Genomic DNA, 11,790 nt, shown 5'->3' on the forward strand with positions numbered 1-11,790 from the left:
CGAGAGCAGAAACTTTATTTTGGCGAAACTGGCATCTACCGCATCAGTCCAAATGAATGGTTGGTTCTTTCGGAGAAGAGCTCGCATAGGTTCTACGACATCAGCAAGACTGGGAACAAACTTGGCGTAATACTCGACCAGACCAAGAAAAGAACGGAGACTAGTAGCATCAGTTGGCGCAGGAGTATTTATAATGGAAGAAATTTTTTCCGGCAGTGGAGAAATGCCTTGCGCTGTGATCTTGTGTCCCAAGAAGGAAAGTTCCTGTACGCCAAACACGCACTTGTCGTTTAACTTGAGCCCGGCTTCCTTAATGCGCCGTAGTACAGCGATCAGGTTGGTCAAGTGTTCCTTTTCATTTTTCCCAAACACAATGATGTCATCGATATAGAAGAGAACACCAGAGCATCCTTGAAGGATTTTGGACATCATTTGTTGAAATGCAGCGGGGGCGGACGCCAACCCGAAGCACACGCGTTTAAAGCGAAAGAGACCATCGTGAGTAATGAAAGCGGTCAAATCACGGCTTTCAGGATCGAGCAAAACCTGGTGGTAGGCTGATGCGAGGTCAAGCTTCGAAAAATGAGTTGCCCCAACTAGACTGTGGAGGAGTTCTTCGGTGTGTGGAAGAGGAAAGCTATCAGTCACTACGGCCTTATTAGGCTCCCGCAAGTCGACACAAACACGAATGCCTCCATCCTTCTTTTGAACAACAACAATCGGAGAGACCCATTCTGACGCATTAATGCGCTCTATCACATCCAACTGCTCGAGCCGACGAAGTTCTTCCGATACCGGAGCTCGGAGTGAAAGGGGAAGGCGGCGAAGTTTTGCTACAGTAGACGGAACTGAGAGCCGAGCTTTGACACGATGCACAAAACCCTTGGCTAGGCCGAGGCTGGAGTCGAAAAGGCACGCAAACTCATTGCACAACTCTGCTGGAAGGCATGCAGTTGAAACTGTCTCCTGGCCTGGGGCTTGTACGGTGGTAGCACTAGTAGTTGACGCGGTAGTCTCAAGGCAGCGGAGGGACGAGCCGTCAATCTGGAGCTGAAGGGCCTTAATGGCGTCAATACCTAGCAGCGATGTGCCTTGCGAAACAACGTAGAACAGAATGGACGCTTCGCGTTCCTTGTATACGACCTTCGATAAAAAGCATCCTCGCACGGGGATAGCTTGTTTCGAGTAATCTAGCAGCTTCACACGGGGCGCGAGCAGCAGCGCATGCCCGGCAAAATGCCTATCGAAAAGATCACCCGCCAGAATGGAAACAGAGGAGCCCGAGTCGATAAGAAATGTTAACGGCGCATGCCCGACTGTTACCTCGACGTGAATACCGGCGCGGCTGGATGCGGTCACCGACAGAATGCTCACAGCTTCGTCGGGCAAATTCTGGTCGCTAAGCTCGTGAACACGAACGCCCTGTTGCTTCTTTTTGCAAACTGAACTAAAGTGCCCAATGAGCCCACAATTATAGCAACGCTGACCTTTCGCTGGGCAGCGGAATGACGCGGCACGATGCTGGCGCGAACCACAACGGTAGCAGTAAGAAGAAGAGGTGGGTGGGCGCGTACATGAAGCAGGTTGGTGGGTGTCGGGATGCGGGCGCGTTTCGGTACGAGGTGCAGGCAGAGGCGGGTCGCTACGCGAAGGACGGGGGCAGTGTTCATTTCGACTGCGGTCGTGCGGCGTTGAGGGAGAGCTTTTTGATATACGCTGCACGGTGCCTGAAGCAATTTCTCGAAGGTCCTCAGTAGCCTGTTCGATTTGTGACGCTAATTGTATTGCTCGGAAGAACGAGAGGGTGGAGCCCTCAAGAAGAAGGCGTTCGCGAATGTGCTGGGACGAGACCCCTTCCACGAACTGGTCACGAAGCGAGTCTTCAGGTGAAGCAAAAGAACATGCAGCGGCGAGCGCAAGTAGTGCCGCAACGTACTCCTGGACAGACTCCCCTGGTTGCTGAATGCGACGGCGAAAGCGGTGCCTTTCTACGACGACATTACTTGAGCTTGTGAAATGTTGCTTTAAAGTCGCTACAGCTTCGTCGTAAACAGAAGGCTGAACGGCGGCAGCCTTGCTAGCTTCAGTAAGTTTGTCGTCGGCGGCCTTGCTAGCTTCAGGAAGTTTGTCGTCGGCGGTTGACTCACCGGTCTGGGAGGCATCCGTTGGAAGCGGTAGACTGGAGAAGACACGTTGACCCTCAACGCCGAGGCTGTGTAAAAGCAGGGCCTTGCGACGTTCGGGCGGAAATTCGGACGCTCCGGATGCCAGTAGGTAGTTTTCGAAAATGTGGTGCCATTGCGTCCACGGAAGAGGAGGGCGGCCGGGTTCAGGCAGGAACGGGGGCGGCGGAGCAAGCCCGATGCAGCTCATGGCGTCGAAAAGGTGCAGGCGTGGTTACGCCCCCCGAAAAAGACGCATCCTCGTCGCCATTGTTATATCGCGGCGGAAGCCGCAGAAGAATGACGAAGCGACCACTGTCGTCGACGATCACCAACCAAAACTGAACTTCTATTCAGAGGCATGCATATATATACAGAGGTCACCTGGTGGCAAGTAAAGACAACATAAACCAAATCGAAACCGAAACTGAAACACTACAGGCAGCTTCCACGGAAGCCTTTGTAGCGACCGCACCATTGACCGCCACCAGTCGACAGTCAGACGGTGTGCGCGCAATATGATCACTTGACAGGCATTTCCCTGACCTCGCCTTTCTTTTACGTGGGTCGCCGGACATTTCTTCCGCAGGGTATAGCGCGCGTCTATCCGCCTGCAGCCGCCGGAGTGTGCGCTTCAGTTATCGTCTGCTGGCAAAACTTTTGAGAAGGAGGCGATGCATCACCGTGCGTTTCATTTATCGTCAGCGCGGCAGCGCCGTTACGTGACGCAACTTTTTTTTTGTGGAAACGTAACTGGCAGAACAGCCTATCATCACAGGCGATCTCTATACATTTTGTCGGGTTTTCATCAGCGTTCCCAGCGTGTGACAGGAAGCATAGAATGGAAAGCGAGTAAAAAGGAGCGTTGAGAATTGAAGTAACCGCGTGACGCCAGAGGGAGGGTAAGCCGTAGTTGGAAGGGGGCTTAAGAAGGAGGGGAGTGAGGGCATTGGGCTCCATGGAAAAAATTCCTCTGCAGAGATCTTCGTCGTACAATAGCGGTGATTAGCAAAAGGTTATAAAGAAAACAAGTCTGAAACTTTGTTCTCGTTGTTGCCATTTCTTTGAAAAGCGAATGTGCCCGGTTCGCAAAATCTATCACACTGTGAATTTGAAAAGTGGAACTTGCAGAATAGTGCGTGCCGCGTGACACATGAATGTGATTGCACGGTAGTAGGAGAGGTGCACACCAGCACCAGCCTCGCAGAACCCTAATTCTAAGGAGGCTATGGCGTGTGCTAATCTACTTCCTAACGTAGTTCATTATGAAATTAAAGAAAAGAAACTGACGCAAACACGCTATAGCAGGAACGAAGCCAGCGAAATTAATTCGTGCCAGCAGACAAAGAAATGAAAGCTGGGAAAAGACGCAAGCACAGTGTATCAGTAAAGAAGATATTAAGTATCACCAAGCTTTCGCCTTCAAAGCATGTAAGCAGACTTAACTGCCCCAAGGAAATTTCGTATCGAAAAGCGCATGAATAGTTTTGATAACGTTGCACCGAGTAGCAATTATTTTGAATGTGGTGCGCTTCAACTACCCGCTTTCCTTTTTTGCCAGTCGGCCTTAGTCACGTGATTGCATTGTCTCCCACCGACGGCAGAAATGGGGAGCAACTGCTTTTTAGGACTGTCAATATCAAACAAAATGCTCTTATGAACGCCTAAAATTAAAAATAAATGAACTTTTCAATGAAATACAGATTAATGAATTAAAAGTGCGATAGTGTGAAGTGGTTGGATTTACTTGCCTCCCGTAGCCCTGGTGCAGCAGTGGAGCGAGAGAATGCACTGAAAGACGCGGCACGCCCTAGTCGCGCATCCTTTGAGTGCGGTGCACTGGACCCGTTACGTCACCTCAATGATCAGCAAATAGTATGAATGGCATTTTAAAGCGCTTGAACTCCGCCTCGAAATATTATCATTGTGTTACGTGGGCGTCACTAGAGCTCGTCTGTCCCGTGTTCAGATCAATCTCTGGCCTTCTGAAATAGCGCCCCAGGAAGTTGGTAACATATAAGTTGGTAAGAAAGGAAGTCTTCCGAACATTCGGTGAATGCTAATTCGCGCTTTTCTTTGTAACGTACTATCGCGCTCACTATGAACTACACCGCTTATTAGTATTCACGGCTTTGTACAACCTTTGTCTGGTTCTCGGGGTTAAAGACCAAGTACGGATAAAGAGCACGACGTCCTATTGCATCAAGCCTTATACTAACGTATGTGTCCATAGTCATTGTTTTGATGATAAATTCATCTGAATACTAATGAGTGGTGTAGGTAATAGTGAGCGCGATAGTACATAACAACTCCCCGTATTCTTAAATCCATTTCCAGCATTTACACTGCCATTGCCTTATTTGACTTCTTCCGTGCCGCCGCGTCCTTATAAAAGGAGACGATAACAGTGCATACACTCCTTCTGGTGGCGCACAGCGTTAGTGGTTATTGCTCATTGCCAATGTATTTAGGAAAACATGCTTCCTGATTAAGCGTTTTAACTATAAAACAATAATAAAAGCGAGCAACAGTTTTGCCAGCCAAAACATTTGAAGCCAGTCCATCGTTCGAAGCGTGCGCGGGCCCGCCATCACATAGGCCTCCTGCGCTGCGCAGGGGGCGCTGCGCAAGCGGCTTCCGGGCAGTACTTCCGGGTAGTACAAAGCTGCGCGGGTCCCATAGGATCCCGTGTTGACAGAAGCAAAATGAGCTCGACGCTCCCGATTATTTTGCGACGTGGTCACCAGCTCATCCACGACGCGTCCGATCTTTTTCGGCGATCAACTTGGCATTAGGGGAAAAAGCTTTGCAGCGCTAAACATGTTTACAGCGCCGACGAAAATGTCGGGACTGTGACGGCGTCTGCTACTCGCAGGTTCACCGATCGATTGTTGTACGAAGTGAAATTTTAAGTGAAATTTCTAGTTTAAACTAATCCCAGAGTCCTTCAATGCTTTACTGGTCACGAGACCTCGGCGCTCGTTTCATATAGGGATCGCGCGCGCCACTACAGGCGCCATCGCCGCACGAAGGTCATCCAGCCGCCGCTTTCGCGGGGTATTGGCCTGCTCTTGGTGTGCAAACGCTCGCTGCTTTTGGTGCCTGCGCGCCGATTATGTGTGTTTTTTTTCGTAGTAGTTAGCGATGAATAGTCAGGTCATCACCTTCCTTCAATGGGGTTTTATTTTTCGTAGTAAATTACCGTAGACTTCGGCCGCGAAGGGCAACGGCTTTTGCGTGCTCTGGCACAAGCGCTGCGCCGTCGTGTTTTCGGATTTTTAAATCTCTATTTCTTCTTTTCTTAAAGGAGCCATGAAGATAAAATACAACTTCGGTTATTTTGAAAGAACTAGGATTCAGTATCTCACTCAGCTCCATTACAGCCCCAAAAGATGTTTTTAACGAAAAAAAAAGCAAGAAGTATTTACAAACTTTCAAATATTGAGCCACAGTGACGTGTTATGAGCAGGAATGACGTCATACGGGCCAACAGTAAAACATAATTTTCACTGCGTTAGCTGCACGTTAGCATTCAAGTGATGCGGTCAAATGGAACTAGAGGCCCCATTACAGACGTCCAGTCGAGTGTCGTCGCGACAGGTCAGTTAGGCGGCCGCCGATCGCACAAACAAGCTTCCGTGACGTCATTGAAAAGTTGCGGGAAATTGGCTAGGGGGTCGCGACTGCTTCACACGTTTTCTTTCATATCTCCGTTATTTGTTCGAAGATTGCGATGATATTGGTATCATTGTTATCGGGACTAAGCAGTCTTTCTAATAAACCAAACTCGTATTTTGTCTTCATGGCTCCTTTAAAGCAAAAGTTGTAAATACCACACATAAGGTAGCTGCGTAGTCACAGACTGCTGCGGGCCTATCGGTAATACAATAAAAAAAACTTAAAGAAACCAAATACGCGTCGTTCAGACTACGCCTAATGAATCCGTTGATTGCCCTGGAATGCACAGAACACTAAAAGAGATAACCCAATAGTATTGTCATTTCAGTGAGTTGGTACATACTTGAGAATATCTAAATGCAGAAACGTGAAGGATCAAAACACGAAGAGATATATGTTGCACCATGTGTCTTTCCGCTTCCACACTTTGCAATCCTTGCAAAAACAGAAGGAAAAAAAGAACAATAAAACTGATTTTATCACACGCAACAAAAATTCAATGTTACGAAGGGAGACAAAAGAGCGTGGTCCAGCGTACAAAAATTTATTTTTTCGCGTGCGATGTGGAGCACACGGAAGAAACAGAATATTGCCACGTAGCCAAGAACGACGCAAAGCTTTTCGGAACGCAGCGAGCTAGCGAGCTCCTGTTCTACAGAAGACTAGAATGAACCACAAACGTCGAAGGAGCAGTCCGCAGTGTTACGTGCACAGATGAACGTCAATAAAGTGAGTTGCGCGGCGTTTGCTATCCATGCATTACTCTTAGAACGTTAATAATTCCATATTCATGGAAATGGGATCGAGAACATTGTCGAAGAAACAAAAAATCAAGTTGGCGACAAGGTGGCACCCTTTTCATATCAAATAATATTGCCGGACGGGACGTACGACAAAAAGAGCAAACGGGCGCTCCGGTTGAAACGCCAGATAAGAAACCGGAATCGGCCACGCGCGGTTACAAAACAATCAAGACGAACCCTAAGGGATAATTCGCGGAAATATGAAAAGTAAAAGCACAAGGACGTCCCAAAGCTTTTTTACACGCGAGCCTGAGCGCAAGGTAATACAAGTTTGCAAACAGGTAATGAAGCACCGCTACAATCTGACTGATATGACAAAAATCCGGCTTTAAGTTAGCCTTGTACAATTCTAGGTCCACGATGCTCTCAAAAGGGTATATTGCTTTTTCCATTCTCACACACAGTGTATTTCCACACACTATCGCACACTTATAATCAAAGCTGAAATCTCCCGTTTCTTGCCTTGGGATGGCGCGCCTCCATTTCTCTCGCTGCTCAACGTCGCTCGGTTAACAGAACAAGGAAACATTTTCTGTGGTATCGTTGTACAAGGAACGATATCCCGGGACGCAACGCATGTTAGGCATCGTCGTTGCACTACGTAAGTCGCATCACACGAGCGCGAGATGCACGTTACACTTTTTTTCCCGCACAAAACAAACACAACTCGTCGCGGCTCCGCCGTTCGAGCCAGCGCAACGCCGCCCGAGGAGTGACCTTAGTGAGAGGGTGGCGCCACCGCGCGGCGGCCAAACGCACCATATGAAGCTCTCCCATTGAGTTACGGAGCAGTTTCGTGACCAGTAAAGCATTGAAGGACTCTGCTAATACTCTAGGTGACAAAGACTTCTAAAAAACAGCCGATCAAAAAAGAAGCGTGACGCAATCGGCGATGATCCAGCTTTAAAAAGCCAGCGAGTCCGGCCCACCGCAGGCTCGCCTGCTGCGGTACGCCGCTCTTTTGCGTACCTGCACAATAGTGTGCACTTTCATTGAACAGTGCTCGTTTGCGTCGCCGTTACGAATACATGGCGCAGCGTTAGCTTGCCGTTTTGTTGCGTGTCTCAGTGACAAAATTCAGCGAGTGTAAGAAGCGTGAAATCTGTTTTGCGATTCCGAAATTAGTGGGCGTAAAACAAAGTGGTCGGGCGAACTAAGAGGCCGCTCGCTTTCCTTATTTGCTCTTACGTTACTTAATTACGCCCTTGCAGCATATATACATTCCCATTTCGCACTTAATAGCCTAGAATGAGGGTCAGCAACGGCCGAGTTCCATGCAGCCGACACAGCGGAGGGCTGGATGGCCAATCGGGTGGGAGGAGCAGGGGGGCTTTGACTGCAAAGAGAAAAAATTCAGCGAATTTGTAATAATATTTCACAATAATCTGGCGACATGTGAATATGGGGGGGGGGGGGGGGCAATTCAACTGGAGGACGCCAATTCTCTCTTCTTGTCTCGCTGTCTAAGTTAAAACTGGCATGTCGTCGTTCATATTCGACGACCCCTGCACTAGAGAACCAACACAGTCAGTGATGATCGTATGTAAATATTCGGGGCCCCGTGCGGTGTTTGCGGCTGTGTTATGTTATGCTGTCTTATGTGATGTTATAGAAGTACACATCTATGCAGGCAGCGGGCGTGTGATTTGGTGCAGGTTTTGCGTCCTTGAATAGTGTTTAATTTGTTTATTTGGCGCTATTGCCCCACCTAGTCGCTAGTATACATGTACCCTGCCGTTCGTAAATCGTGCGGCGTAAAACGTTACGCAAGAATCATTTAGTTCGCGAAAATACGAAACAAAATTTCCACTCGTTTCAAAGGCGGTGCCAGGCCAGTTCGCTTGCATGCTCCCGCTGAAGCAACCTTTTGCAGTTACCTCAGGATATAGGATGAGCAGCGTTCCGTGTTTATGCTACTCGTGAACTTTCTTTTGTCTACCGCACGGAAGAAGAAACAACTAACTGTCGTTATACAGTTAAACCGCCCGACCTAGCGATACTGTCCCACGCCGCGACCACCGCGACAGCTCGCTCAAAAGAAAGCCGATAAATCGGCTTCTTTTAGCGGATATTGTTTTGTTTAGCCTCCGCAACTACTTTAATGGCTATTTCATACAGTATGCGGTCATTTAAACAAGCCACAAAGCGCCACAACCAACTTTCACTCTGGCTTGTAATTGAAAACACATAGAGGGCGGCGAGGGTCGTCTGCTTTTGTACTACCCAGAGGCGTCGGCCACTAGGGGCGCTGCATGTCGCCGAAACTCCAGCGCAGGAGGCCTATAGGTTAATCCACTCTCGTACAATCCACAAGATGTCATAATGATGATATATTCACAAAACTTCCGATTATTTTTATTGCTTCATCCAGTAGAAGATCCTTAATGGCCTCTTCAATGAGAGGAGGAAACTAAGGGCTGCTGAGGTGATCGCCCGTGTTTTGCAATGGGGTGCTCCAGGAGTGCTTTTGGGAAATTGTTTCTCGCTTCATTTCAGGCCTATGAATCTTTCATATTCTCCTTCCATGACCGGGGGATGGAGGACAGCCCTGAAACATCATGCTGACTTCCGTGGCGAAACGCTATGTCGGATTCAGAAGCCGAGTATACACGTGCCCTCCACTCACACTTGGCGACAAGTGCGACGAGGGAGCGTGGCTAGGCCTGTTTATGGCTAGCTTCGTTGGTTGGAAAACATTTATACAGAAAAAGGGGAGACGGGAGGGGTAGAAAAGAGTTAGGAGCGGTGGGTGTCCATCTTATTCCGGTGGGCCGCGCGCCGCCGCCGCCACCATCGCCCGAGCAATCAGGGCTTCATGGTCCTCGAGCTGGCAACTGCGCACGCACTCGGCGATCGCTCCATAACAGGGGAGCGGGTGGTAAGTGGTTCCGCGGGCGCATCGAGACAAGGTGCGGGGTCGTGTTAGGCTTGTCGCAGTGGGAGCAGTTTGGTGCATAGGAGGTGGGGCGATGCGGTGGAGAGCTACGCCATTGCGACGCCCACATCTTCGCCAGATGTGGGCATCGGAAATGAATGGACAGCGAATGCTGGGGAGGGGGATAGGTGCCCCGGGAGGCCCTGAAAGGCTACAGGGTGTCAGTGTAGGTTAGGGGGAGGGGTGTCAGGGCAGGTTGACCGTGATCGAAGTTTTTGCGGCTGGCTTCATGGAAGTGCCCGGAAAGGAGATCGCGGAGCATGGCGTGAGCCACTTCGTTCCGGGGGCGGGGGGGGGGGAGACGGGGGGGGTTAGTTCTGGCTGTGTGTCAACACGATGCCTGTAAAGAGTAAAGAGAAGGGTGTGGCGTTGGGATAGGATGTAGAGTGGCAGGGTGAAAACTGTGCCTTGAGCGTAGTGGCGGCAGGTGGCTTGAGAGACCTTAAAGGAGCCATGAACACAAAGTACAAGTTTGTGTCATTCGAAAGATTTCGTGTTTTGTGGTGCCTCCAGCGGTTGTTCGAATGCAAACGCTGCTTTATTCACTGAGAAATTAATCAGTTTATGTTAAAATTTTGATTTTCCCGCTAAATCGTGTGTTTTCGTAGCTGCAATGACATCACAGACCGTTCTGCAGCCTAGGGTGCCTTTATTCGCGATCCGCCGCACAGGGTAGAGACACATACACGCTGGGGCCGCCACGGTACACGGTACCCGTTACCAGACAGTACCGGGAAGTCTCGTTTTAAGAGTTATAGCAGACCGTAACTACCGGCCATGCTACCGTGACTGGGAGCGACTTGTGTTGTACGTCATTTGGCAATTTTTCGTGAGTCTGTGGCGTTTCCTGTGCAGAAATATTAGTTTCCAGTTCTCAAAAGCGCATAAGACAGTATTAGAAAAAAAAAAAAAAACATCCAACGCCCCTACGGAGATTCCAACTGCGACTGCGTGAACGTGAAGCGGGCATTACCTCTTCGCCATTTCAATAGATGGCGCCAGCAGGTCAAGCTGGGCTCTCAGTACATACGGCTGGCCGTTTCTAGTTTTTCGTTGTATTTGAGAGTCCCTCGCACTGATACCGCCTGTTTGTAGACGGGCCCCATGTTGCTGTTAATACTAGTTATGTAGCCGTATCGCCCTTATTTAACCTAAAAAATTGGGCCCATCTCCCCGCGAGGGGGACTCGAGTAAATGCGTCTCATAGGGGGTGGGTGTATTGCGTTAACGTTTAGTGTTTGGGGAGTTGGTGGTAGTGAATGCGTTGTATCAGCAGCTTCTTGACGTAGTTTGAATGAGTCAAGGATATAATGCGCGTTCGTAGCCTCCCATTCTTTGTCGGCTTTGTGGCGCAGTGGGTAGAGCACCATTTACATTGCGTTCCGCCCGCAGGGTCGAGGGATCGAAACCAGGCGCCGTATAGTATTTTTTTTTATATAGTGTAGGGGGAGAGGTGCGGACAACGACGGTGCGGACTACGACGGACGTCAACGCGGGTGACATCGTGAGTTACTGAAATGCTCTACATTTAAAAGAAGCTATCGGACATGCGTCGCTCGACGACACAAGCTACGGCAGTTTGGCCCTTACCGTGTTTCGTTCTCTGCTTGAGCTCTTGAGCTGTCAGAATCGCGCTGATTTCACTTGTTGCAACCTCATTTTAAATGCAGAGCATTTCTTTAACTCACGATGTCACCCGTTCTTGGCGTCCGTAGTAGTCCGCATCGCTCGCCTCGACATGCCCGGCTCGGACGTTTCGCTATCGGCGCGATCAACATTCGAAAGCGCGCCCAGGCACGTTTCAATGACACTCTCTCCCCTCTCTCGGGCTCAACGTGCGCCGAGGCTGCCAATTTTACTTCTGACGGGCGCTCTCTCGTCAGCAGTTGCCACAAGTGCAACAACATTAACGTAACGCAAACTACTTAACGTCGTGCGCCCCCGGAAATGCTCTGCATTTGATCGTGCCCCTCGCGGGGGGGATGTTTCACTGCGTCGCCATGCGAACAGTTTGCCACGCTCTAGTTTCACTTCCGTATCTCCCCGCCGCGGCCGTGGAGAGAAGGCGGCCGGCCGCGACTATCGCCACCGCGGCGCTGCGGTTGCGAGTTGCGCTAGGAAAGCGAGCGTCGTCTGCTAGCGGGGAGCGGAACGCGTTCCGCTCGGCATCTCCGGTCTTCGCCGCTTCTGGCTGCGCACTGCAAAATAAATT

This window comes from Haemaphysalis longicornis, unplaced genomic scaffold, assembly GCF_048455015.1.
Source record: "Haemaphysalis longicornis isolate Haplotype H1 unplaced genomic scaffold, Haemaphysalis longicornis Haplotype H1 scaffold_2, whole genome shotgun sequence".
NCBI lineage: Eukaryota > Metazoa > Arthropoda > Arachnida > Ixodida > Ixodidae > Haemaphysalis > Haemaphysalis longicornis.